Source organism: Puma concolor, chromosome B2, assembly GCF_028749965.1.
Source record: "Puma concolor isolate L17-30 chromosome B2, mPumCon1.1.hap2, whole genome shotgun sequence".
NCBI lineage: Eukaryota > Metazoa > Chordata > Mammalia > Carnivora > Felidae > Puma > Puma concolor.
In genome coordinates this window covers 145764878-145789848 of record NC_141671.1, presented here as the reverse complement: position 1 = coordinate 145789848, position 24971 = coordinate 145764878, and the positions used below count along the sequence as shown (strand labels likewise).

The window sequence follows — 24971 nt, the reverse complement described above, 5'->3', positions numbered from 1 at the left end:
TGTTCATGGATGAGGCAGATGATTGGATCGCTGCTCATGTGCACTGCAATATTTCAGTCTTCTGTAGACCTTCTTAGCTGAACAGGTGAGCGGGACAAGACAGTGGTTGAAAGCTTGGGCATCAGATACAGATGTTCTTGACTTGAATCCTGCTCTAACCCTGGCTCTTCCTCTTGCCACCTGTGTGACCACTGCCAAATAACCTGATCTCCCCAGGTCTCAGCTTCCTCATCTGTAATATAGGGGAAGATTGCCTCTGACAGAGTTGTGGCAACAATTAAATAATTGACCTGCAGCCTTTGGCACAGTGCCTGGCCCATCATGACTATGCAATATATATATTTAAAAGCTGCTTGAAACTTTGGGGCGTTTGGGTGGCTCAGTCAGTTAAATGTCCGACTCTTGATCTCAGCTCAGGTCATGATCTCATGGTTTGTGGGACTGAGCCCCGAGTCAGGCTCTGTGCTGACATCAACAGCCTGATTGGGATTCTCTCCCCTATCTGCCCCCTCTCTCTGCCCCTCCCTTGCTCATGCTTGCTCTCAAAAAAGAAAACAACTACTTAAAACTTTTGACATAATTATTAACTGCACATTGGAGAACTGTTGTTGGCATTCACAGGGGTAACGTTATGACAGAGTTCCCTTGTGATACCGTGGTAGGGATTTGCCAAGATGTTCATTCATTGGTTTATTGGACAAGTATTTGTTGATATTATTGCCAGGCGCAATTCTTATTGCTGGTGGTGGAGCAATGAACAAAGCACAAAAAAGTAAATTATTTAGTACATTAGAAGGGGAGGGTGCTATGGAAACAGAATAAGAATGTGGGGGAAGGTGGTGCATTTAAGAATGTGGTCATAGTGGGCCTCACTGGGAAGGTGTCTCTTGAGTGAACCCTTGAAGGAAGTAGGGGTGAGGGGTACAGATGCTTAGGAGAAGAGCACCCCACTGAAGCCTTCGTGTGGGTGTGAGTTCCTGGTGTGCTCTGGGAATGGCCAGGAGAACAATGTGGCTGGAGAGCAAGGGGGTAGCAGGGGGTAATGAGGCTGGGGTTGGGGCGTCGTTTACTTAGGCTTGTTGGCCTCTGGAGGGACTTTGGCTTTTGCCCTGAATATGATGAGAGCCACTGGGGGGTGTGGGTGAGGAATATGTCATTCAACTGTGTCTCACTGTTTTCTTCCTCCCCCCCCTCCTCTTTTTAAAATTTTTTTAGGGGCGCCTGGGTGGCACAGTCGGTTAAGCGTCCGACTTCAGCCAGGTCACGATCTCGCGGTCCGTGAGTTCGAACCCCGCGTCAGGCTCTGGGCTGATGGCTCAGAGCCTGGAGCCTGTTTCCGATTCTGTGTCTCCCTTTCTCTCTGCCCCTCCCCCGTTCATGCTCTGTCTCTCTCTGTCCCAAAAATAAATAAAACGTTGAAAAAAAAATTTAAAATTTTTTTAAATAAATAAATTAATTAATTTTTAAATGTTTATTTTTAGGAGAGAGAGGGAGCAGGGGAGGGGCAAAGAGAGAGAGGGTGGGGAACAGAGGATCCGAAGCAGGTGCTGTGCTGACAGCAGACAGTCTGATGGGGGCCTCGAACTCATGAACCACCAGGTCATAATGTGAGCTGAAGTCCAAAGCTTAACTGACTGAGACACTCAGGTACCCCTTAAGATTTTATTTGTAAATAATCTCTACATCCAACGTGGGGCTCAAACTTACAACATCAAGAGCCACGCACTCTACTGACCAAGCTAGCCAGGCGTCCTCTTTTCTTTTCTTCTTTCTTTCTGTCTCCTTCCTTTCCTCCCTTCCTTCTTTCCTTCCTTCCTTCCTCTCTTTTTTCTTTCTTCTCCTTCCTTCTCTCCTTCCTCTTCTTCTCTTCCTCCTCCTTCTGGTGTATGAACTGGAATTTTTTTCTTCAAATTGCAGTATTAGGTCAGCTATGTTCCTAAGTAGCTCATTGGTTTTCAGATAAGACTGTGAAAAATGTGACTTGTGTGACCTCCAAGACCGTATTCTTTGTGCTGACAGCCAGAAAGCTGGTCTACATCCACTTTCAGGTCAAAGCAAGGGCCCTTTTGGCAACAGAATATTAGGTTGATGAAAACTTACTTGCTTATCTGTACACCTTCCTCACGGCAGGGGGTGACTTCAGAGCACACACCATCAGCGGTTTTTACTGTCTTTGCATGATCGTTTGGTTAGTAGCGGTTTCCTCAACTAGACCATAAGCTCCATGAAGGCAAGGGTCGTGGTGCTGTTTTAAAAATCAGCATTGCATCTCCAGCAGCCACTATGAAGCCCTGTATACTTATAAATATTGGTTTGATGAGTGAATACATTGGATCAGTGTGATAATTTCTATTTTTCTTTGCTGCCATAATGCTAGAGCCATACATGAAACCTGTGTTCTCAGAGCCACGGGCAATTATATTATTGGATAAAATCTATCTGTTTAAGAATATGTTGCAAGACTGAATTTTGTGCCAACAAGATGTGGGCCATGGGGCTCAGCTTTTGTCATAATGTAGCAATTGTCTGAAATGTTTCCTCTCTGCCAGTTTGTTGGTAAGTCACACAAGAAGATCTCAGGGGAATGGTAAGATTTGATACGAAAACCCATTTGTGTGTGTGTGTATGTATGTAAATGAAAGGATTCAGGAGACTCAGTTACGTGTTTTTTTTTTTTTAACTTAAATGATTCTTGAAAACATTTTTTTCTTAATGTTGATTTGTTTTTGAGTGAGAGAGAGCAAGCGAGCAAGTGAGCATGCTTGGGGAAAGGGCAGAGAGAAAGAGGGAGACACAGAATCCGGAGTAGGCTCCAGGCTCCCAGCTGTCAGCACAGAGCCCGATGCGGGGCTCGAATTCATGAACGGTGGGATCATGACCTGAGCTTCATGAAGTCAGATGCTTAACTGACGAGCCACCCAGGGGCCTCAACTTTTACGTATTCATATATGTAGAAATACAAATCTATATAAAAATTTCTACCTCTATGGATCTTACACAACTATAAAACCAAATAAACACATCACTTAATGCAAACATAACTATGAAGCTGATATAATTCAAAGGAACCACATCAGCGAACCTACATCGTGCCTCCCCATAAATACTGCCCTGCACCCTCTTCCTGTGTTTCCCTTGGCAGATTTGCACACCACTCCCTAAGACGATGCAGTTCTCCTAACATTCTTCTTACTCAGAATATGGCAAGATATAGATCTCTTCTGCCATCTGCAATGCAATTCACCCTTTACCTTGACTGGGTTAAAAATGCTTCATTTATCTGTTAAAGTGGTATCACTCAATGACTATGTAATTGATGAGCCTGACAGCAGGGTGAAGTCCCCTTGTGTCCTTGGACATAAAGCAGACACTCCAATTGAGAAAGTGCTTACATTAAATTTTTTTGCATTACAACTGAAATGAAAACAGTTAATAATTTACTAATTTGTGTAGAAAAAAATGAAGGGTGACCAATTATAGATCAGAAGACTATGGCTTAAAAACTTTAGACTAAATAGTTACTTACTGCCTATTCATTCAGACCCAAATAATCAATTTGGTACTTTTTCTTTCTGTGTGTGTGTGTGTGTGTGTGTGTGTATTGGTGGGGAAGGTTGGGGGGTTGTGTATTTGTGTGTGTGGGAGACAGAGAGAGAGAGAGAAGGAGGGTGGGAGGGAGGGAGAGAAGTTATTATGTAAGTGTAATTGTTTATTTTAAGCTAGTCCTTAAATTTTGATGGGTACATAATTTCTTATGGGGATGTCTGAGGACAATTAAGCAGTGTGCTTGCCTCTGGTTATTTTCAAGATTCTTAGCATTTAGTTGGAATTCTTAAGATGAAAGATACTGTATGGTTCTAGTAAATAAATACAAGAATTTGAGAATGCATGTCTTGGGCAAATGCCAAGACTATTGCTTTTTATTTTCCACTTAAGTAAAATATTTTAAAATTGCGTTTGGAGATGGTGTTCACCATTGTGTTATGTTTTAGACTATTCACTAGTTTATCTAAACCTTACTGGTGTTTATTTGGATGATAATAAATGGCTTAATTATCTGTGTTTAGTTTTTTGTAATTGTCATGAGGCTGACTTCAGTTAAGATGTCAAGTTACTTTTTTTCTTTATACAAATGTTTTCTGGGGTGTTTTGTAAATTCTTCAGAAGTCCAGTCTACTCTTTACTACTGCCGAAGAATGTATGTGCCTTAAATGTGAGTTTTTGAACTCTAACATCTGTGAACATTTGAAACGCATTTGTTTCAAAACCAAATTGTGACATTAATGTGGAATCATTGGCTTGAAAATGTAGGAGAGCTTCAGGGTTTTGGTGACCATATTAACAAAAAGTGTAGGGACCAGATTCAATTCCCAGTTTTACTTTCTAGTTCTATCAGAGAAGCAGTTCCAGTGGTTTGCAAATAAATACATTAGCTCTTAATTAGTGAAATATACGAATGTTAAGATTCAGTGTTAAAATTTAATTTTGACTTCGATAAAGAACAAAGCTGTATTACAGTTAGACCATGGAATAAAAATGTTAATATGTAAAATTCTATTTCATAGTCTAAATCCGTGACTATTTGGAGACACCCATTGTCATTTGATTATTTTCAGTTTGCCATCAGATGTTTGGCATTAGCCCTATGCTGGCCATAGCATAGCAGAGTTAATAGACATATTTACTCATACAGAATGTTGGCCATTGTGATAGCTTCAGTGTCATGTTTGCTTACCACAACTTTTGCTCATTATTTTTATTGGGATCCTAATGGTTATTAGGATGGCATTTATTTTTTAATTTTTTTTAACGTTTTTATTTATTTTTGAGACAGAGAGAGACAGAACATGAACAGGGGAGGGGCAGAGAGAGAGGGAGACACAGAATCTGAAACAGGCTCCAGGCTCTGAGCTGTCAGCGCAGAGCCCCGATGCGGGGTTTGAACTCATGAACCGCGAGATCATGACCTGAGCCGAAGTCGGACGCTTAACCGACTGAGCCACCCAGGTGCCCCTAGGATGGCATTTAAAACCCCATCCTAAAACTTTACACAAAAGCATTTACATTTTAATGCCAGATACCATTAAAGTAATTTTGGTAAAGTATCATTATTCATGACATAAAACACTAATTTTTTTCTCTAGTTAAGATTATGTTAAGTAATCTATATTTGTGTGTTGCACACAACTCTTGCGGTTATGACGTATTTATTGTATCTGTCGCTATTTGATTCACTGACACATTGTAGAGTTTGCAAATACAAAAATTCATTTTAGAAGTTTCTTTTTTTTTAAGATTTCATTTTTTTTTAAGTTTATTTATTTTGAGAGAGAGATTAGGTTAAGGAAAGAGAGAGAGAGAGAGACAACTCCATGCAGGTTCCACACTATCAGTGCAGAGCCTGATGCAGGGATAAAACTCAAAAACTGTGAGATCGTGACCTGAGCTGAAATCAAGAGTCAGATGCTTAACCGACTGAGCCACGTAGGTGGCCCTCATGCTAGAAGTTCCAATTGGCATTTTATGTTTTTCAAGGTGTTTAGATAGATGTGTAGACAAACACGCACACTCAGTTGAACATCTGGTGACAAGTGTGCGGAGCCATAAGTCTGATTGTTGGTCCAAGTTGAGGGTGGATCCAATAGGATGTTTTAGTTGCAGAGAAAAAAGAATCCCGACTCATACTGGCTAACTGATGAGAACATTGGGTGACTCATGTAACAGAAGTCTGAAGATACGGTGGATTTCAGGGCTGGTTGATCCAGTGGCTCATGTGGTCTTCAAAGATCCAGGTTTTTTTTTTTTTTTTTATTGCTTATTTATTTTGAGAGGGAGAGTGTGTGAGTAGGGGAGGGGCAGAGAGCAAGGGAGAGAGAGAAATCCAAGCAGGCTCCACACTGTCAGCGCAAAGCCCGACACAGGGCTCCATCTCACGAACTGTGAGATCATGACCTGAGCCAAGATCAAGAGTCAGATGCTTAACTGACTGAGCCATGCAGGTACCCCAAGGGTCTAGATATTTTCTGTCTACTCTGACATCGCAGTATCACCTTCACATAAAGGCTCATTTTCTGAGTAGCTGTGGTTTGGTCACAGCTCAGTTGAGTGTTCGTGCCTGTCTATTCACATCCAGCAGGAGGGAGGTCTGGTGTCCTGTGTTCTCTGACGTGGGCCACAATGGATGGGGAGGGAAGAGAGAAAGGTAGGTGAGATATGAATGCTATTCCTTAGCAATAGGTACAGACCTGATCCAATAGCCAGGCTTTCTCTTCAAAGGGTGAGTTAAGGATTGAGCAGAGATAGTTGAAACCTAATCTCACGGGGCTGGGGTCAGAGCCAGGAATGCAGTCATTGCAAATTGGCGAGCCTGTGTGCTGGGAGAGGAGTTTTGTCTCTAAAGGTGCTGGGCATAGGAAGTTTTATATCTCAGTTTCAGAATCCCAAGGATACCAAGAATAAGTGAGGAAACCGACTTAACGTGGAGCAGATGGGCTATCTCGCCAGAGCCCTTTTGATGTTGTTGCCTTTCTCTGGAGTGGGGTTTGGAGTGGGGCTTCGGGTCCTGATGGGGTTCGTGTGGCTTCAGCTGTGGACATTAGGGAGCGGGCCACAGCATGACACCATGCAGGAAATATGTGCTATATTCTGGCCCAAATATTCTGATGGAATTAAGAGGCAAAGAAGAAATCCAGTGAATAGGAGAGACCGAATCAAATATAACATGCAGCAAGATGTTAAAATGAAACTTTAAAAACCTCAGTTTCAGCAGGGGCTCCCAAAGCCAAAACAGAGCCCAGGTGCCCCATGTTTTGAAACGAGGGGCGCTTTGTGTGTGAGACTTGCAAAGGGAATGGCCCCAGGTGAGTTGTGTGTTAGTGAACCACACGCCTCCAGCCTAGAATGGAATCGAGGTGCAAGAGGTGAGGAAAAGGAGGGTTTTTCTGCAGAGAGCAGTCACAGCGCTGGGGTGTTTCTCCTTCTCTGCTGGGAAGGGTGGGGTGATGCCTTCTAACTGAAGCCACGTAACAGAGGGGGTGTGCTGGTTTCCTGGGAGGCTGTAACACAATACCACAAAGGGTGTGGCTTAAAGCGATGGATGTTCATTGTCTCATAGCTCTGAAGCCTTCAAGTCTGAAATCAAGGTGTTGTTCGGGCCAGGCTCCCTCTGCAACCTCTAAGGAAGGATGCTTTTCTGTCTCCTCCAGCTTCTGGTGCCTGACAATCCCTGGCACTCCTTGTCTTGTGGCAGCGTTATGCCAGTCTCTGCCCCTGTCATCACATCTCCTCCCTGTGTGTGTCCGTCTCTTCTTAGAAGGACACCAGTCAGACGGGTTTTGGAGCCCACTCTACTACAGCAGGACCTTGTGTTAACTTGATTACATCCGCAAAGACGCTATTTCCAGGTAGGGTCACATTCCCAGATCTCTGGGGTTAGGTCTCTGACTTCCTAAGTGATTTTTTAAAATGCACATACATTAAGTCTCAATTTTTGTGCTGTACGGTCTTTTGGGCTTTGACAAACGCACAGTGTCATGTAGAATAGTTTCACCACCCTAAAACCCCCCTGTGCTCCACCTTTTCATCCCCACTCCTCCGCCTGAACCCTTGATAACCACTAATCTCTTATTTATTTATTTATTTATTTATTTATTTATTAATTATTTTAAAATGTTTATTTATTTTGAGATAGAGAGACACACACACACACACACACAAATTATGAGCATGGGAGGGGCAGAGAGAGGGAGACACAGAATCCAAAGCAGGCTCCAGGCTCTGAGCTGTCAGCATGGAGCCTGAAATGGGGATCAAACCCACAGACTGTGAGATCATGACCTGAGCTGAAGCTGGATGCTTAACTGACTGAGCCCTCCAGGTGCCCCATGGTAACCACTAATCCTTTAAACGTGTCTACATATTTGCCTTTTCCAGAATGTTGTATAAATGGAATCATATGGTATATAGCCTTTCCAGAATGTTTTCTTTCAGTTTTCAATATGCATTTAAATTTCCTTTATGTCTTTCTGTGGCTTGATAGCTCATTTCTTTTCACTGCTGAGTAATATTTTATTGTATGGATGTGCCAAAGTTTGTCTATCCATTTGCCTATTGAAGCACATCTTGGTTGCACAAAACTTCTATAATGTTCATTTGTAGGCTCTTATCTGGATACACGTTTTCAAATCAGCTGGGTAAATACCTAGGAGCGTAACTGTTGGATCCATTGGTAAGACTGTTTACCTTGTCAGAAACTGTCAGATTGTCTTCCAAAGTCAATGCACCATTTTGCCCGCCCACCAACGTGAATGAGAGTTTCTATTGCTCCACATCCTCACTAGCACTTGGTGGTGTCCGTGTGTTGGATTGTGACCATTTCCCCCCCAAATTTTATTTGAATTCTCTTTACTTAACATATAGTGTCATATTGGTTTCAGTAGCAGAATTTGTCACTTACATATAACAACCAGTGCACAACCCAACAGGTGCCCTCCTTAATCCTCATCATCCATTTAGCCCATGCACTGTCCACTTCCCCTCCTGCAAGCCTCAGTTTGTTCTCTATAGTTAAGAGTCTCTTATATTTTGCTTCCATCTCTTTTTTTCCCCTTCCCCTATATTCATCTGTTTTGTTTCTTAAATTCCACATATGAGTGAAATCCTATGGTATTTGTCTTTCTCTGATTGACTTATTTCGCTTAACATAATACCTTCCAGCTCCATCCATGTCTTTGCAAATGGCAAGATTTCATTCTTTTTGATGGCTGATTGATTCTGGTATATATACACACCACATCTTCCTTATCCATTCATTCATTGATGGAAATTTGGGCTCTTTCCATAACTTGGCTATTGCGGATAGTGCTGCCATAAATATTGGGGTGCATGTGCCTCTTTGAATCAGTATTTTTGTATCCTTTGAGTAAATGCCTAGTGGTGCAATGACTGGGTCGTATGGTAGTTCCATTTTTAGCTTTTTGAGGAGACCACACTGTTTCCCAGGGTGGCTGCTCCAGTTTTCATTCCCACCAACATTGTAAGACAGTTTTCCTTTCTCCACATCCTCGCCAACATCTGTTGTTTCTTGTGTTGTTAATTTTAGCCATTCTGACAGGTGTGAGGTGGTATCTCACTGTAGTTTTGATTTGTATTTACCTGATGATGAGTGGTGTTGAGCATCTTTTTGTGTGTCTGTTGGCCATCTGGATGTCTTCTTTGGAAAAATGTTTATTCATGTCTTCTGCCTATTTCTTCACTGGATTATTTGTTTTTTGGGTGTTGAGTTTGGTGAGTTCTTTACAGATTTTGGATGTTAACTCTCTTTCAGATATGTTATTTGCAAATATCTTCTATTCCATAGGCTGCCTTTTAGTTTTGTTGACTGTTTCCTTTACTGTGTAGAAGCTTTTTATCTTGATGAAATCCCAACGGTTCATTTTTGCTTTTGTTTCCTTTGCCTCTGGAGATGTGTCTAGTAAGAAGTTGCTATGGCTGAGGTCAAAGAGGTTGCTGCCTGTGTTCTCCTCTAAGATTGTGATGGTTTCCTGTCTCAAGTTTAGGTCTTTCACCCATTTTGAATTTATTTTTGTGTATCATGTAAGAAAGTGGTCCCGTTTCATTCTTCTGAATGTTGCTGTCCAGTTTTCCCAATGCTATTTGTTGAAGAGACTGTCTTTTTTCCATTGGCTATTCTTTCTTGCTTTGTCAAAGATGAGTTGACCATATAGCTGTGGATCTATTTCTGAATTTTCTATTCTGTTCCATTGATCTATGTGTCTGTTTTTGTCCCAGTACTATACTGTCTTGAAGACTACAGCTTTATGATATAACTTGAAGTTCGGAATTGTGATGCCTCCCATTTTGTTTTTCTTTTTCAGCATTGCTTTAGCTACTTGTGATCTTTTGTGATTCCGTACACATTTTAGGATTGTTAATTCTAGCTCTGTGAAAAATCCTGGGGTGTTGTTTTGATAGGGATTGCTTTAAATGTGTAGATTGCTTTGGGTAGTATCGACATTTTAACAAGATTTGTTCTTCCAATCTATGAGCATGGAATGTTTTTCCATTTCTCCGTGTCATCTTCATTTTCTTTCATAAGTATTTTATAGATTTTAGGGCACAGATCTTTTACCTCTTTGGTTAGGTTTACTCTTAGGTATCCTATGGTTTTTTGGTGCAGTTGTTAATGGGATCAATTCCTTGATTTCTCTTTCTGCTGCTTCATTATTGGTGTATAGAAATGCAACAGATATCTTTACATTGATTTGGTATCCTGTGACTTTGCTGAATTCATGTATCAGTTCTAGGAATTTTTGGTGGAGACTTTCAGGTTTTCTATACAGAGTATCATGTCATCTGCAAATAGTGAAAGTTTGACTTCTTCCTTGCTGATTTGGATGCCTTTTATTTCTTGTTGTTGTCTGATTCCTGAGGCTAGGACTTGCAATACTACGTTAAATAACAATGGTGAGAATGGACATCCCTGTCTTGTTCCTGACTGTAGAGTAAAAGCTCTCAGTTTTCCCCCATTGAGGGTATTAGCTGTGGGTCTCTTGTAGATGGCCTTTATGATGTTGAAATATGTTCCCTCTATCCTTACTTTGTGGAGGGTTTTTTTTTTTTTTTTTTAATTTTTTTTTCAACATTTTACTTATTTTTGGGACAGAGAGAGACAGAGCATGAACGGGGGAGGGGCAGAGAGAGAGGGAGACACAGAATCGGAAACAGGCTCCAGGCTCTGAGCCATCAGCCCAGAGCCTGATGCGGGGCTCGAACTCACGGAGCGCGAGATCGTGACCTGGCTGAAGTCGGACGCTTAACCGACTGCGCCACCCAGGCGCCCCTGTGGAGGGTTTTTATCAAGAATGGATGCTGTATTTTGTCAAAGGCTTTTTCTGCATCTATTGAGAGGATTATATGGTTCTTACCCTTTCTTTTATTAATGTGGTGCATCAGAGGGTGCCTGGGTGGCTCAGTCATTTAAGTGTCTGACTCTTGATATTGGCTCAGGTTGTGACCTCATAATCATGAAATCAAGCCCTTGCTTGTGATTCTCTCTCTTTCTCTGCCCCTCCCCTGCCTGAAGGTGCTCTCTCTCTCTCAAAATAAATAAACAAACATTTATTAATATGGTGTATCATATTGATTGACTTGCAAATATTTAATCACTCTTGCAGCCCAGGAATAAATCCCACTTAATTGTGGTGAATAATTCTTTTAATACACTGTTGGCTTTGATTTGCTAGTACCTTGTTGAGAATTTTTGTGTGTGTTTTCATCACGTATGTTGGCCTGTGATTCTCCTTTTTAGTGAGGTCTTTGGTTTTGGTATTGAGGTAATACTGGCCTCATGGAATGAATTTAGAAGTCATCCTTCAATTTCTATTTTTTGGAATACTTTGAGAAGAATAGATACTAACTCTTCTTTAATTAATTAATTAATTAATTAATTATGATACTAACTCTTCTTTAAATGTCTGGTAGGGGTGCCTGGGTCAGTTAAGTGTCCAACTTTGGCTCAGATCATGATTTCAGTTTGTGGGTTCGAGCCCCGTGTTGGGCTCTAGCTCAGAGCCTAGAGCCTGCTTCAGATTCTGTGTTCCCTCTCTCTCTGCCCCTCCCCTGCTCATGCTCTGTCTCTCTCTCTCAAAAACAAACATTAAAAACCATCTATAAAAAATAAATAAATGTCTGCTAGAATTCCCCTGGGAAGTCATCTGGCCCTGGACTTTTATTTATTGAGAGACTTTTGATTACCTGATACAATTTCTACAGATATGGGTCTGTTCAAATTTTCTGTTTCTTCCTGTTTCAGTTTTGGTAGTTTGTATGTGTTGAGGAATTTATCCATATCTTCCAGTTTGCCCAGTTTGTTGGTGTATAATGTTTCATAATATTCTCTTATAATTGTTCATATTTTTGCGGTGTTATCTAATTTCCAATTTTTTTCTTGTGGTTGACTTCAAGTTTCATAGTGTTGTGGTCTGAAAATATGCACCATATGAGCTCAGTCTTTTTGTACTGGTTGAGGCCTAATTTGTGTCCCAGTATGTGACTAATATGGAGAATGTTCTGTGTGCACTCAAAAAGAATGTGTATTCTGCTGCTTTAGGATGAAATGTTCCTTTTGATTTTCTGCCTAGATGATCTGTCCATTGTTGTAAGTGGGGTGTTAAAGTTCCCTACTATTAATTGTACTATTATTGATGAGTTTCTTTATGTTTGTTTCTAACTGATTTATATATTTAGGTGCTTTTAAGTTGAGGGTATAAAAATTTACAATTGTTAGGTCTTCTCGTTGTATAGACCCCTTATGATATAGTGTCTCTCTTCATCTCTTGTTATAGTCTTTGTTTTAAAATTTAGTTTGTCTAATCTAAGTATGGCTACTCTGGCTTTCTTTTGACATCCATTACCATGATAGATAGAGTCCCCTCACTTTCCATTTGCAGGTATCTTTAGGTCTAAAATGAGTCTTTTATTGGTATGATATAGAGGGGTCTTTTTTTTTTTTTTAATCCATTCTGATGCCCTATGTCTTTTTTTAAAAATTTATTTATTTTGACAGAAAGAGGGAGAGACAGACAGACAGACACTAGGGAAGGGGCAGAGGGAGAGAGAGGAAGAGAGAGGGAGAATCCCAAGCAGACTCTGTGCTGTTAGTGTGGAGCCTGATGTGGGGCTTGAACCCACATGCTATGAAATCATGATCTGAGCTGAAATCAAGAGTCTGATGCTCAATTGACTGAGCCACCCATGTGCCCCTGATACTGTATGTCTTTTGATTGGAGCATTTAGTCCATTTACATTCAGAGTGATTATTGAACGATATGAATTTAGTGCCATTGTGTTACCTGTAAAGTTGGTGTTTCTGATGATGTTCCCTGTTCCTTTCTAGTCTTTGTGGGAAAGAAATTTTAATATTTTTTGCAGGGCTGAACTTCTCTAGTTTTTGTTTGTCTGGGAGATTCTTTATCTCTCCTTCTATTCTGAATGATAGCCTTGCTGGATAAAGTATTCTTGGCTGCATACTTTTTGCATTCAGCACATTGAATATATCATGCCATCTCCTTCTGGGCCTGCCAAGTTCTTGTGGAGAGATCTGCAAACCTGATTTCTCTTCCCTTGTAGATTAAGGACATTTTTCCCCTTGCTTGTTTCAGGATTCTTTCCTTGTCTGTGTATTTTGTAAATTTTACTATGATATGTGTTGGTGTTGGCTGGCTTTTGTTGATTTTGTTGGGAGTTATGCCTCTTGGATTTTGATATTTGTTTCCTTCCCTAGATTAGGGAAGTTTTCAGCTATAATTTGCTCAAGTAAATCTTCTGCCCCCTTTGCTCTCTTTTGTTCTTCTGGGACTCCTATGATATGAATGTTTTTATGCTTTATGGAATTGCTGAGTTCCCTAAGTCTACATTTGTGTTGTAATACTTTTCTTTCCCTCTTCACTTCAGCTTCATTTTTTTCCTAATTTTATCTTCTATATCACTGATTTATTCCTCGACATTGTCCATCCTTGTTGTCATTATATCCAGTTGGTTTTGCATCTTGGTAATAGCATTTTTTTAAAAAATTTCAGCCTGACTAGTTTTTCATTCTTTTATCTCTGCAGTAAGGGATCCTCTAGTGTCTTCTATGGTTTTTCAAGCCCAGCTAGTATGCTTATGATTGCTGTTTTAAATTCTGGTTCAGGCATATTACTTTTATCTGTTTTGATTAAATCTCTTGCTGTGACCTTTTCTTATTCTTTCTTTTGGGGTAAATTACTCTGTTTTGTCATTTTGTCTAGGTCACTGTTTGTGTGTGTGTGTGTGTGTGTGTGTGTGTGTGTGTGTGTGTGTTAGGAAAGCCTGTTATCCTTTCTCTTCCTGAGAATATAGCTATATTAAGAAGAGGTCCTATACTGTCCAGGGCCTGGAGCTTCAGAAAGTGTTTCAGAGTGTGCAGCCTGCTGTGGTGTCCTGGCTGCTCTTTCCCTTAGGTCAGTCCTCTGCAGAGTTTCTCCTGGCCTGCAGTGGGGAGTGTTTGTATCTTGTCCAGTGTGTGGTGAGTTTTAACTAGGTGTATTTTGGTCTGTTTGTTAAAAGAGTCTAGATCTGGGGTGCCTGGGTGTCTTAGTCGGTTGAGCGTCTGACTTTGGCTCAGGTCATGATCTCACGGCTCGTGAGTTTGAGCCTCATGTCAGGCTCTGTGCTGACACTTCAGCTCCTGGAGCCTGCTTTGGATTCTGTGTCTCCTTCTCTTTCTGCCCCTCCTCCACTCGTGCTCTGTCTCTCTCTCCTTCAAAAATAAATAAACATTAAAAAAATAAAAAACAAAGAGGCTAGATCCCATTCCCCCTAGAGTTAAAGCTTTGCACCACTTTATGATCAGTAGACTTGGTGCTTGTGAGGCGTTTGTGTTGGTCTTCTGAGGGAGGGCCTGCTGTGCTGATTCTCAGGCTGAGTTTCCCTAGTAAAGATGCACCTGTGGAGTGTAGAGGGGTGGGGTTTGGTGTAAGCAGCTCAAACCTCCACTGGGGGTGCTATGCTGCTCACTGAGGTCTGTGAGCACTGATGGGCAGGGGTCGCGAGCAGAAATGGTGTGGCCCTACTCTCTTGTCTCCTAAGCAGGGAGTTCACACTGGCTACTGTTTAGGAAACCCTCACAGAAGAGTGAACGATCTCCCCTCTTGTGTCCCCAGCTTCTGTCAGATCCCTGCCATCACTCGGTCTGTGTCCGAGCTGTATGCCTCCGAGGCAGCGTACTACTCCTGTGTTTTATCCCAGATGTGTGGCTGCATTTCAAAACTCCAAATTTTAGGGACCTGGCATGGCGAGGACCCACACTGATCCTCTGGGGGAAGGTCTCCCCACGCTGTGGCTGGTGCCACTTAGTCCCAGAAAAACCATCACACAGTCCCCGGGGAGTTTATGGTAAAGTGAGGCAAAAGGTCAGCACCAAGGTTTTCTGCCCTCAGCGGGTGTCTCTATTCCTATGCTAATGAACGGGGCAGCACGTTGACACTCACCAGCTCTTTTGTTCCCAGAGAGGCCATGCCACCTCTCCCAAATGCACTCCAAGAAGGGGGAACTGCTCTCCTAGTGTGACCCAGAGGATCCTCAAACCACTCTGTCTGCTCCTGGGCCCCTGTCCTCCTTTTCCACGGGATCACTGGTGTGGCCACCAGGCGCCACATGGTGGTGGTGCATACTTCTAAAACTTCAGACTTTGGGCTCCACTGCCTGTAAAACTTTGTGGTAATCAGTTGCTCTCATTTTCCCAGTCAATGGTTTTGGGAGAAGTGTTTCTCTTGTGCAATCCCCTGCATGCTGCTTTCTCTCTGTTCTCTCTCTCTGTCTCCCTTTTGTCTCCAAGATCAAAGGTCCCTCCCCTCTGCAGCATCCATGATTCTTTTCTTCCAGAATTATGTCTCCACAGCTCCTATCTTCTACAATGTGGCTTCTTTTCTCCCTCTAGTTCTGCAGTTTGTCCTTTCAGCATTCAGATTGATTTCTTGGGGGTTGGGAATGATTTGATATTTATCTAGCTGTATTTGAGGGATGATGCAAGGATAGGGTCCTCCCACTGCTCCACCATTTTAACTCTGGATTTTGATCATTTTAATTAGTGTGTGGTGGCATCTCATTATTGTACTGTTTTAATACCAGTGATCTTGAGGATCTTTTCATATCCCATCATTGCATCAGGAATGGAAAACATCAGTGCAGACAGAAGGAATTACCTCTGACCTGAATATGTCAATTTTTCTTTTACTAGAATATGCTCATCTGCAGTGTTCCATCTGTATATTTACTTCAGTGAAGTGTCTGTTCAGATCTTTTGTGTGTTTTTCAGTTGGATTTTTTTTTTCTTACTGTGAGTTTTAAAAGTTATTTGTAGGGGCGGCTGGATGGCTCAGTCATATGAGTGTTTGACTCTTGATTGTGGCTCAGGTCATGATCTCACAGTTTGTGGGATCGAGCCCCGTGTGAGGTTGTGGGCTGACAGCATGGAGCCTGGTTGGGATTCTCTCTCTCCCTCTCTCTCTCTCCTCTTCCCCCACTTGCACTCTCTCAAAATAAATAAATAGTCTAAAAAAAAATTTTTTTTAAAAGTTCTTTATACATGTTTGGTTCAACTTCTTTATCAGATATGTGTTTTGCAAATATTTTCTCCCAGCCTGTGGCTTGTCTTCTCACTCTTTTAACATTGTCTTTCCTAGAGCAGACATTTTCAAATTTTAATGAGTCTGACTTATTAATTTTTATTTTATGGATGGTGCTTTTGGTATTATACCCAAAGAGTCATTGCCAAATCAAGGGTCACATACATTCCATTCTATATTTTCTTCTAGAAGTTTTGTAGTTTTGCATTTTACCTTTAGGTCTAGGGTCTATTCTGAGTTAATTTTTGTGAAGAATTTAAATTTAAATAATCATTTGTTTCATATATCCATTTTGTACTACAGTGTGACTCATTTGGGTTAATCTGTGATCTTTTCGTCCATTACTCAGATCACTCAAGACTTTATTGCGTGCATGTGTTTTGTTGTTACCAGTGTTCACTCTCAAGTGGTTGCCTTTTCCTTCTCGACTGACTTCGAACTATGTTCTTTCTCACTATCTTAGCTGGGGTGGATGTTCTTTCAGCATGGTTGCACTTCTTATATTAAAATCAATTCCCTTAGTCAATATCTCATTTGTTGGAATCCTATAGTGATAACTCCAGAATTGGAGAATGTTGCGAAGGTTTTATATGCTTTGAACTTGACATACCCAGGTAAAATAGAAATGAACACACTCAGGTCAGAGGTAAGTTATTCTGTCTGCATTGATATTTTTCTCTCCTGATACAGTGTTCTGTCCAGCTCCCTTCTTAACCTGGGAATCTGCATCCACCTGGCCCCTGTCTGTTGGCTGACTCCCATCACAGATTCTTGGAAGTCCTGTGTCCAATGAGGAAAATGCAGAAAACTGTAAGTCAGAAGTTCATGAGCTCACCATCTAGTTATTCTTGCTGCTGGTTCTGTTCCAGTCTTGAGGTTGGATTGTCCTGCATGGTCGCTGCTTAGATACTAGATGTTTTAGATTTAACTTAGACCCTTGGCTAGAGTAGTCATGTCTTACCTTTAAAATTCTTGGTGGGTTCATCTTTCACTTTCAAACCTGCATATGCCTTTGTGACTTCCAGAAGTAATTAAAATTAGATAGTGTGCTTATGCCTAGAACCTCAGCCTTCATCCTTCCCATGAGTCTGTGTGGATTCTGGTTCTAGTTCTCCTGTTCAGCTCATCCTGCTCCACCTGAACTTGATGGGCCATCTCTTTCTCTCCTTCTCTCTCTGTCTCTCCCCCCACCTCTCCCCACCCACTGCTAGACCCTCCTTAACTCCTGCAGTCTCCCATGTGGGCACAGCCTGAAGTATCCTTTCTCTCTGGGAGCCACACACATATTTTCTATATCCATACAAGAGCACACACTGACTTGACACTCCCTCTCTCAGCCTCTTCTCTGCCTTCCTCGCTCACCCTGCTCTCCATGCCCTCTGCTTGCCCTCTAGCAACTGAACTCTGGCACAGTTTCCCAAGCCTGTTGATAATGCTCCATCTGTCCTCCTGGTCTTTGCACAAATGTCCCTCTGACTCTCCAGACCAGGTCATGTTTGCTCCCGAAGGACTGGCCAAACATCAGCTCTTTCTGGGAGTCACTGTGCTCTTCACTCTTTACGTCCTGCACTTCAGGGTTGCTTCTTGTTCATCCAACTCACAGAGCCCTCTCCTTATGTTAATTGATTGATTAACTGAACCAATATATAAAGAAGTGAATACATTTGCTGCTGGATCAATTTGCCAGCTTAGAGACAAAGGAGGTTTTTGCTTTACCAATTATTCAAATATTATGAAATTCCCTTGTGGGCTGAATCTCTCTCCTACACACAGGAAGCAGCACATGGAAAGAAAAGGAAACCGGGTGAAAAGTGGAGGTTAGCGAGGGTACCGAGAACGTGGGCAGAGGGCAGGGGGTGAGGGTCGGTGCCCTGTCCAGGGCAGCCTGGAGGGGAGTGAGCTTGGGACTGGTGTGAGAAACAGGTCATTTCAGTGTTGTTGACGAGCTGGTTCTACCCTCCTTGGGCAGGTAGATTCCTCTGGTGACAGAGGATAGACTCTACTGCAGTCACAGCTAATATATACATTTTCAGTGGGGGTGGGGGTGGGGGGTGACAGGGAGAGGATATCACAAATGCTTGCTCTTGGGAGGCAAAAAAGCCTTAGATATTGCAATGGTCTATGGCCCTCCAAACGGCCTCAGTCCACGAAGAGATGTATAGTATATCTGTGGTATTAAAACTTGATGCAAGGGGGCGATTAGGAACAAAATGCCTAAAATGGCTTCTGGGGAGAAGGATGGTGATGATAAGAAGGTTGGGAAAAACTGGGCTGACAGATGGCCTTAAAGCCAAGGAAGGGGTTCTGGCCAGACATACCCTGGAAAATGGTGAAGTTCCTGCATGTCCCAAAGGTGCCCAGTCGAGGGGTGAGCAGGGCTGAGGTCAGCTACTCTGTGGTGCAGCGCTGAGCCTTGTCCGCCCACAGGGGGCTCTTACATTTGTACATGGCAACCTGTGTGCTCCTGGAGGCCCTCGATCTGACAGTCCTGCCTGCTCATGCTCGAGCCTGACATGACAGTGTTGGAAGGTTCAGACTAAAATAAGAGTTGAAGTTATGGGTAGGTCACCTGGGCAGAGATTTGATCGTAGAGAGCACTGCACCATCACTAGGGTGAAGCAGGAATGCAGGTCATTTTAAGGACAGGTGTGTCCTTCTAGAACGAGACATGTTGGTTCTGCTCCCCAAGTGGAAAGTGCCCTGGAGCAAGGTGGTGTGGGAGTGGAGCACGAAGTCCAGAAACACCGGCCATCCCCGTACTTTTGCGACGTGGGGGTGCTCCAGAGGCTCTAGAGGTTACCAGCTGAAAGTCAAGGCTAGCAGAAATGCTGATGCACTTGTTCTGTTACCAGGAACCAGTTATACTATCCTAAGTCAGAACCCGTTTGTTTGCCTTTTGGAATCCTCTAATCCTGAAAGTCCCAAAGGAAAACCAGAGAGAGAAAAAGAACTGCAGAAAAGTGGGAAAATTGCCAATTTATTTTTCCCCCAAAACGTTGACTCTGGGTTGGCCTGTGGCAATGCATTAGTAACGAGTCTGTTTATATATATACGCTTTCACTGATACAAAATCAATACATAAGTGTGAAACAAACATTTAAAGGCAATCTGTTTGGCAGTGCTGAGTGCCCGGGGATGGTTGTGATCTTGTGTCCTACATTACAGGATGGTGAAGGTGTTGGCATCCCTCTCCTTGAAATAGGGGGCTGTCTGGGGTGGTTGCGGGCCATGACAGGGCACAGGTGAGGTCAGGGCTGTGGGCTCTGCTTCATCCCACACCCACATCAAGCCACACCAAGGGCTATCCGGTGACATGTGTGGGTACACTGGCCCGGGCCCACCTCACTGACTAGGAAACATCTCCAACTCTCGGCTGTCGTGAGGGTGGGTCGTTCTCATTTTCACATGAGACCAGCATGCTCCGTGCCACAGACTGATGGAGCTTCTTTGCTGTCTTCTACAAATGGAAAAGTTGGATTGTTTCTTTTCTTGGGGGAAAGCTGTTTAGTTCTGTGGGTGAGGAGGAAGGCCGTCTCCCCTAGTTTCACCCGACCAGGTGTGCTGCCAGGCCTGTCGTTAACATCTTGAGCTTAGTCTCACTACCGTCTGACAGGGCCGAGCAGCATGGTGGCCACAGTGACAAACACGGAGAGGGCAGGCCTAGACACGCGGGCCAGAGCGTGGCAGGAAGAGAGGCACGCATGGCGTCCAGGTTCCAAAGAGGCAACGGGGATGAGCAAGTAGCAGCTTTGGGAACAATGACAGAGTGGGTTTGCATTTCATCCTCTCCTGTGTGACCCCATCCTGGCCCTGTCTCCTTCCTTAGCGCAGTGACGTAACCAGTCGCCCGTAGTTTGGAGCCTGGGCAGAAAGTCTAGATCTCCCAGGGAATGCAGATGGTGCAAACTCACTGGACTGTCATCACTCCCGCTCCCCAATACGATTTCTGGGTCCTAAGATAAAACCATTTTCAGTTTTATTATATAGTGAGTGCCAGCTTGCTCTCCAAAGCAATCGTCTCCTACTCTGGATACATTCATCTTAATTTTTTTATTGTTTTACGGGTAAAAAGTGCTGTCTCTAACTTGATTTGGACTCTTCTGATCACCAGTGGGATTGAGCACTTTTTTTTTCTTTCTCCCAATTAATTTATTGGCTGTTTGGATTCCTTTCTCTGAGAACTGCATGGACCTTGCCTTTGCATGTTTTTGGGGGGTGTGGTTTTCTTAGATTTGTAAGTTTTTAAAAAGTACCGTATTTGGAAATTAATCCTTAGTTCGTTCTATGTAGGGCAAAGACTTTTTCCAGTCTGTGACTTCTCTCTTAATTCTGTTTGTGGCATCTCCTGAAAAACTGAAGTTTTAATTTGACAGAGTCGGACATTCTCCTTTCTCATTCATGCTTTCTGTGTCACGTTTAGGAGAACCTTACTACCGTGAAGTCATAAATATATTCTTATACTTTTTCCTAATAATTTTAAGACATTTTGCTTCTTTCCACATGTGGGCCTTTGATCAATCTGATGTTGATTTTGGAGGTATGCATCACATTTAACTTTTTTTTTTATTGAAGTATAATTAACATACAGTGTGATATTAGTGTCAGGTATATAATACAGTGATTCCAACAATTCTGTACATGACTCAGTTCTTATCACAGTAAGTGTGCTAATTTAACTTTTTAATATTGATAGTCAACTGCTCTAATACTCTTTACTGGGTGGTTCATCAGTTCTCCACTGGTTGATATTGCTATCCTGTCATCCACCAAGTTTCCAGATATAAACAGATCAATTTCTGGGCTCTCTTTCTGATTCATTGAACCTTGTATCAATTTGTGCACCAACCATAAACTTCTTAGAACAGTTCTATTGAGGTATAATTAACATACAAGACACTGCATGTATTTAGTTTTTCATTTCATAGTTCTCTCTATTTATAGGTTCTAGCTTCTTTTTTTTTTTGCATTGATTTAGTATTTCTTTATTTCCTTGTTTATTTTTATTTGAGTATAGTGAACACACAACGTTACGTTTCAGGTGCATGGCATAGTGGTTCAACAAGTTTATACGTGATGCTGTGCTCACCATCTGTCACTTTACATTGCTATTACAATGCCATTAGCTATATCACCCATGCTGTGTCTTTTATTCCTGTGACTTTTTCATTCCATAACTGGAAGCCTGTATCTTCCACTCCCCTTCACCCACTGTGCCCATCCCCCACCCTCTCTCCTTTGGCAACCATCGGTTTGTTCTCTGTAGCTATAGCTTCTAGCTTCTCGACCTGAAATTTATTTTATTAATTCTTGCATTTTTTAAAAATTTCCTTCCTGTTTTAGCTGCATCCAATAAATGTTGATATGTAGTTCTTCTGTCGCTTGTTCTAAGTATTTTGGAACTTTCATGTGAGTTTTTCCTTAACCTTAACCCATGAATTTTTACAGAAATCTGCCTTTTAATTTCCAAGGATATTTTTAATTTTTTCAATTAAAAAATGTACTATTTCCAGTTGTATTGCACTGTGATTACAGATCCTGGTTTTCATGATACGAATATTTTGGAGCGTGTTGAGAATTGCTTTGTTTTCATAAAAGATTGTATATTATCTGTTTACTGGGATGAAGATCAAGCTGCTTGATTGCATTGCTTTAATCACTTGTGCTCTTATTATACTTGATGTAACAATTTCTGGTGGCTATGTGTTTAAAAAAAAAACCCCTCATTATAATGGTGGATTTGTCAGTTTCTCCTTTTTTTTAAAGTTTATTTTGAGAGAGAGAGTGCGCACCAGTGGGGGAGGGGTAGAGAGTCAGAGAGAGAGAGAATCCCAAGCAGGCTCATGAGCGGGCTTGAACTCACAAACCATGAGATCATGATCTGAGCCGAAACCAAGAGTTGGATGCTTAACTAACTGAACCACCCGGGCAACCCTGTCAATTTCTCCTTTTAATTCTGATAATTTTGGGTTTTTTTTAACACATAGCCATCAGAAACTGTTACATTAAGTATAATAAGAGCACAAAAGCACAAACATATATTTGAAGGGAATTTTGTTAGGTAAAGCAAATTAATGATTTTTACATCTTATTGGTTGTTTATCCCTTTTATTATTAAGTAATCTCTGCCTTTCTCTTCATTCATATTTTTTCTTTAATTTTATTTGAACAAATTAATATTGCTAAACTGGCAATATTCATCTTTTCAATGCCAAACTTTCAAGTGAAAGACTAGATAGTCAAAACATAAAGAAATAAATCTGAGAGTTTGTCTTTTAAATGGTGAGTCAAATACATTTATATTTATTATAGTTACTCTACATTTGGACTTCTTTCTATCATTTCATTTTATATCCACCATGTTTTTCTTTGGTTCTCATTTTTTCTTTACCACATTCTGTTGAAGTAGAGATTTTTTTTCTTTTTTTCCTTTCTTCTCTCTCTCTCTTTTAACATTTTCTGTCTTGTTCCTTTACTGATTTGGAAATTATTTATTTGGTTTCTATTTACATATATATATATTTTTTTCTAATTTTAATATTTCTAACAATATCTAAAGCTAATAAATGTCTCTTTCCTACTCTTGAAAAGACAGTGACCTTAGAATGCTTTGAATTCTCTTTAAATTCACTTTAAATTCTCCTGTTTTAGAATAGAGATAGATAGGAATTTGATGGTAATTAAACATGAACAAAAACAAGGTGAAATTTTACTCTTACGTGTGAGAGCCGAGGAAGAAATGTTATGGGCTTAGCACTATTAACTGTGTGACACAGAGTGAGTTACTTAATCCTGTGATTCCATTTCTTCATCTGTAAATAGTTTTAATACCTACTTGTTAGGGTGTTGGGGATTTGATGAGTTGGTGAATGTAATATACTTAGAACAGTGCCTGGAATATAGTAAGTGCTGTTTACGAGTTTGCTAATTGTTACCAGACGTTACCTGGATGTCAAGTGGTAAGAATACCTGAAATAAAAATCTGTTGAGGATCCAAATGATATGGCCAATAGCAATATTTTAATATGTAAAAGAGGAATGAAAAATGTATCACCTATCTTGACAAGTAGAAGAAAACATCTGAAAGCAATCAAAGGAGAGTTAATAAAGAACAATTAAGTGTATTAACTGTGAACAATAGTCCAATCAAATGTGCCCTTAGGAAAACTGGCTTTGGGCAGGAGGTTCCTGGAGAGAAAAGGAGGGATGGTGAGTAAGAAGGGCAGTGGTGAATAGAAGAGGCTCCATGGGTAAATCAATGTGTTCTTATGGAACATGAGTCAACAATATGATCTAAATAGTGTAAAAGGCAAAACCACATTTGGGTGTGGTAACAAACCCAGGCTGAATAGTGGGACAAACTTCATTATTCCATTTCCTTTGGCTCTTGCAGGGCCCTCGGCAGACTTTTTTTTTTTTTTTTTTTTTTTTTTTTTAACGTTTCTGAAAATCACATGTTGCAGAATGTGGAGAGGAGGGCAGGGATCCTGATCTGGAGTTTGGAGAGCAAGAGGGATAGGGAAAGCTTATGATAAGCAGCAGCTTGATGCTGACAGTGCCTTGTGGCTTGTGCTTGGAAGAGAGAGGCTTCGATTATTCTGGTTAGTCAAGAAGAGTGGGGTCAGAAATCGCAGTGTGATGCTGCCAGCGGGGGCAACAGACACTGAACGAGGGAGTAACCTAACCACAGAACGGATCTGTCAGTGGGATAGGTGACCACCAGGGTCTAGGAATGATGCCAGGAACATGATGGGCTCAGACAACTGCCTTTCAGGCTGACTTTGGCGTAAACACGAGCTCCAAGCTGTCCTGAGAAAACACGGTGGTCAGCTAAGCCCGGCGAGTGTGCCTGTCCTCTGGAATTCTCCGGGTACAGACTCGGCCAGTCCCCGCACCCAGGACTGCGCGAGGAGCACAAAACCTTGTCTGTGATTAAAACCACACTCAGGAGTGGGTCATTCAGGCACCCCGGGGCTGCCTTATGCTGACTGATGGTGATAATTCCATTTCCCATGATTTCTCGAGTGTGCTTTTCATCTGTATTCATTCTATTTCATGAGAAAGCCCTAAAGGGGTCCTTTCCACTACCATTGACACACGTGATCTTCACCAACTGGGAGGAAACAGGGAAAGGTAGTGCGGGGCCAGAAAAGAAATTGATGTTGATCTGTGAAAGGGGCTTGTCACACTGGCCAGTGTCTGTCCTGCAGTCAGATGGAAAGCCACTTCTCTGAGTTGCCTTCCTGGACCTCTCTCACTGGAGTAGACTCTTCCCCAACCCACCCTTCAGGTGACACCTTTGTCGGGTAGACCCGCAGTGATCTATTTGCTTACTTATTCATTGTCTGCCTCCCTCATTTCATGTAAGATCCTCTGAGCTGGGTGCTGGTCCTGTGTTTTTAACAGCGATGTCACCCAATACTTAGAAGTGTGTCTTTCATGTAATAATGATAATTATTATTTTTGGACCAACAAGAGGCAGCACTGTAAGGTAGGATTGTTTTGAATGGCTAGCCACTTGGATCCTTTTAGGAAACATGTCTCTCTGAATCTCTGTGAAGTAAGGGTACAGGTAGGAAAGGTCAAGGGTAAACATAGATAGGATTATTACTTAGGACTTTCTAATTTTGGCAGGTTCATCAAAATGCCTAGAAAAGCCTGGATTTTTGCTTTGAGTGGCTGAAGATGTACCTACAAGAGCAGGAACATCTGATGGGATAAAAAGTTGATTGGAGCAAAAAGCTGAAGTTAGAGACACAAATGTTCTCTCTCACCTTCTTTCGTAGGTGATTAGATGCCAGTTTGCCTCGGACAGTCCTGGCTTATACC

General features: G+C 41.8%; 1 long non-coding RNA gene across 2 annotated transcripts in view; it reads left to right on the top strand.

The window, feature by feature from the left end:
* The first annotated feature begins 816 nt into the window (after positions 1 to 816).
* The window catches only part of LOC147581347 (uncharacterized), a 193645-nt gene continuing 169490 nt past the window's right edge, over positions 817 to 24971 (top strand). For both annotated transcript variants that reach the window (XR_015251698.1, XR_015251697.1), the window contains exons 1-2: positions 817 to 969; positions 16836 to 16955. This is a non-coding gene — a long non-coding RNA (uncharacterized LOC147581347). The remainder of the gene's footprint in view (positions 970 to 16835; positions 16956 to 24971) is intronic.